This window comes from Mastomys coucha, unplaced genomic scaffold, assembly GCF_008632895.1.
Source record: "Mastomys coucha isolate ucsf_1 unplaced genomic scaffold, UCSF_Mcou_1 pScaffold6, whole genome shotgun sequence".
Classification (NCBI taxonomy): domain Eukaryota; kingdom Metazoa; phylum Chordata; class Mammalia; order Rodentia; family Muridae; genus Mastomys; species Mastomys coucha.
The window spans coordinates 112283277-112287062 of NW_022196912.1; the positions used below are offsets into that span (position 1 = coordinate 112283277).

Below are 3786 nucleotides of genomic sequence, written 5' to 3' on the forward strand. Positions count from 1 at the left end.
GAAATCTGCCTGCCTCTGCCTCCCAAGTGCTGGGATTAAAGGCGTGCGCCACCACTGCCCGGCTCTGCTCCATTTTTGTCTCTGCATTTCCTTTAGACAGGAATAATTCTGAGTCAAAAGTTTTGAAGACGGGTAGGTGGCCCCCTGCCTCAACTGAGGCCATGAGTCCTTGTAACTTCTCACATCCCAGGTCTCTCTGGAACTTTCTATAGTTTTCCTCTGCCCCCTAGCCCCTACTGCTGCATATTTTGATTTGTTCTCCTGGCCTTCTAGGCTTCCCTCCTGTCCCCCCATACCTGATCCTGCCCCTCCTTTCCCCTTTCCTCTCCCACTGAATTTCCTCCCTTCCCCTGCCTCCCATGATTATTTTGTTCCCCCTTCTAAGTGGGTTTCAGGCATCCACACTTTGGCCGTCCTTCTTGTTAAGCTTCCTATGGTCTGTGAGTTATGTCATGAGTATTCTGAGCTTTTTGGCTAATATCCCCTTATCTGTGAGTTCGTACCATGCACGTCCTTCTGGGTCTGTGTTACCTCACTCAGGATGCTATTTTCCAGTTCCATCCATTTGCCTGCAAAATCCATGATGTGATCATATTTGTCAGGGTCCTTATCTCTGGAGCTCTTTGAAGGCCAAGCTAAGGAAGCCGTTCCTTCTTCCTTCTTTTCTTTCTTTCTTTCTTTTAAAAGTTAAACTTTCTTTTTTTTTTTAAGATTTATTTATTTTATTTATATGAGTATTCAGTAGCTGTCTTCAGACACACCAGAAGAGGGCATCAGATCCCATAACAGATGGTTGTGAGCCACCATGTGGCTGCTAGGAATTGAACTCAGAACCTCTGGAAGAGCAGTCAGTGTTCTTAACCACTGAGCCATCTCTCCAGCCCCGAGGAAGCCTTTTTTTATGACAAAATTCTATGTTGATTTCTTCTAGGTGCCTAAAACTTACTTTACATTTAATAAACCCTTCTCTTCTGTGAATCTTTCCATGAAGGTTTAAATTAATTTTTTATTGATTTTATTGATCTTCATGTAAGAAAAAAAGAAGCCTTCTTAGGAAGGTTTACATGTCAAACACGTTGTTAGGTGCTTCCTAGCCCCAGTCACCACGGCCTGTTGGTTCCACCACTTAACATCCTAAGCATATCGCTTAATCAGCTTTTACACACTGAACCTGTTCAAACCAAGTATGCCGCTTGATAATTTTTACAAGTCGCACGTGCTCAGTCATACGTGCTCAGCACCCACATATAAGAAACAGAATACTGTCCAGGACTCAAAAGTCCCCCTCCCACCTTCTTTCCATGTCAACTGACCTGTCAAAGGTAATCACTGTCCTGATTCAGCATAAACTTTGGCTGGCTTTGTACCCAATAATGTGTCCTCTATTGTGTTGATCTTGTCAATCAGCATTGTGTTATTTAAGCTTCAACTCTTTCATTTAGACGAAAATGCAAGCATTGAGATAAAGATGAGGATAAGGGTGAGGATGACGATGATATACCATGCATGCTATCTAGTCTACAGCTAATGGGCATTCCAGCTGGTGTATCTTGCAGTCAGCGCCTCCGTAAACCTTCTGATCTTAGTGCCTGCTGCTTAGTAAGTATGTGTGTATTCATCTAGCAACAAGATTACCAAATCATGTTACATGTGAGCCTAGTGTATATATGGGTTCGGGTATTCTATCTATATCACCACCAAACTTGGTATTTTCCACCACGCAGTTTATTCTGGTGAGCATGTCAGTGGTGTATCATTGAGGTTTCCATTCATATTTCCATGGTGGCTAATGAAATTGAACCATGTAAGTAGGTCACATGAGCCAAACTAATGGTGCGGACTCAGATCATTTCTAAGTGAGCATCTGTTAGATTCTATGAACACTCAGAGGAAGATTTTTTTTTTTTTTAATTTAGCTCCTGGCCTAAACCAGGCCAAGCTTTTCTCTGTTGTTCGTAATGAACTTGTTAATCTCTTTCCTTTTCTGATTTGCCTTCTCCCAGAAGCTAGAGCCTCCTAGATCCCAGTGTGTGTAGTGGTAGAAGAGCGCCTTCCTCTGCCTTCCTGTTGTGAGTTATGTGTCCCATGTCTCTGACCCGGAAGCCCTAGCTGTCTGTCCTCCCACCCACAACTAGCTCAGGCACATCTACAATTTCTTGCTCACTTCCCTCTCCCCAGCTCTGATTTCTGTTTTCTATTACAAATATTTTGCTATTGCTTTAACAGCCTGCTTGGCATGTTTTATTCATATCTTTAAGTGTGATGAAAACCAGACAGTTTGGGAGTTTTACTTTTCTTCTTGAAGAGTGAGATGCATCCCACATGTGACTTTTTCCCAGTCCCAGAATACTGCCTTATGATAGGAGCCACCACCACCCCCCACCCCCCGCTTTTTCTGGTTTTTCAAGACAGGGTTTCCCTGTGTAGACCTGGCTGTTCTGAAACTCACTCTGTAGACCAGGCTGGCCTAGAACTCAGAAATCTGCCTGCCTCTGCCTCCCAAGTGCTGGGATTAAAGGCGTGTACCACCACTGCCTGACTAGAAAACCCTTTCGTGTTCTGAACTCATCTACACTTGGAAAGAGAATGACATGGTGGGCAGCTTGCTGTAAAAGTTCCATTGTGTAAACCATCAAAACTACCATGAGGGCCCACCAGCAAAGGGATTAAGAGCCCTTCTCTAGGAAAGTGTCACTTCACAAAGGAATGAGCCTTCGAGATAACCAGTTCTGAGGATGGAAATTGACAATCACAACATTTTTTAGAGAATAGAGGTGGTTCTGCCTCCCCTTTATAGAATATAAATGAGACACAGTGAGATACATTTCATAATAAACAAAAGAAACAGAAGAGGGAGGGCTGCCTGTGCATTAGCACTCAACAGATTATATTCAAAATCTACTTAATCTCGTTATGAAAATACTCTCTTAATAATGTGACTTTTGAAATGCCTTATACTGATATTGTATATTAACTTGAAACTCATAAATTGTGTAGTCATGTACTTTATACTCCAAAGCATCAAAATAAAGTAGTATTTTCTCATCGCAACCAAATAATAACATTTTCTATTTTTAGCCACCAAAATGGTTTTAATGGTGTAAAAAACTTTGGTTATGGTTATCGGGCATCATCTGGTGGGAAATATCATTCTCTATAAGCTAGCATCCTTTGAGCAATTCTTATCTGAAACAGAAAAACATCTCTGTCTGATTGTATTTGCTAAAGTTCATTGGTTTACTCAAATAGCATTTTGTAATTTGAAATATTTCTTATTTTCAATAAATGAAAGAAAAAAAGCTTTAAAGTCATGATTGGAATGAGGTTCTATACCATATACATATCTAACCTATTCTAGTTCATCTTTTGTTACAGAAACATGACACTTATAAAAGAATGCTAAACGGTATGAAAATAAACCCAGAGTATTCACATTTGCACCAATCTCCAATCTCCTGTAAGAGTTCAAAGGACAAGTGAGAGGCTAAAATCCCATGCTATTGAACATGAAGACTTCTGATAGTTAAATTCCACTAGCTGCTCTAGGTCACCCCCAGGAGCTTGGATCCTGACTTCTAGCAGTAATAGTGTGTGTAAAACTCCGATCTACAACCACTCTCTAAATGCACAGATGAATTGATCAGAACGTCAAAAACCAAGGAAGCCCTAAGAGAAAAGAATCCTAATAAAGAGAATTTAACATTGAAAACTTACAAGGCGAGGTTCCTTTCCCTGTTGACAGCCTAAGAAGTGATGTAATTACCACTGGTTAAAAAAAAAAAAAAA

The 3786-nt window shown here is 40.9% G+C and overlaps 1 protein-coding gene across 5 annotated transcripts in view; it reads left to right on the forward strand.

Moving 5' to 3' along the window:
• The window catches only part of Gpr65 (G protein-coupled receptor 65), a 20887-nt gene that overhangs the window by 13032 nt on the left and 4069 nt on the right, over nt 1-3786 (forward strand). For 3 of the 5 annotated variants that reach the window (XM_031355324.1, XM_031355322.1, XM_031355325.1), the window contains one exon: nt 3376-3786. This exon is cut by the window's right edge. The gene's annotated coding sequence lies outside the window, so the exon portion shown is untranslated. Of the gene's footprint in view, nt 1-1442; nt 1600-3358 lie in introns of all 5 variants that reach the window. The other 2 variants (XM_031355323.1, XM_031355326.1) reach the window with 2 other exon arrangements.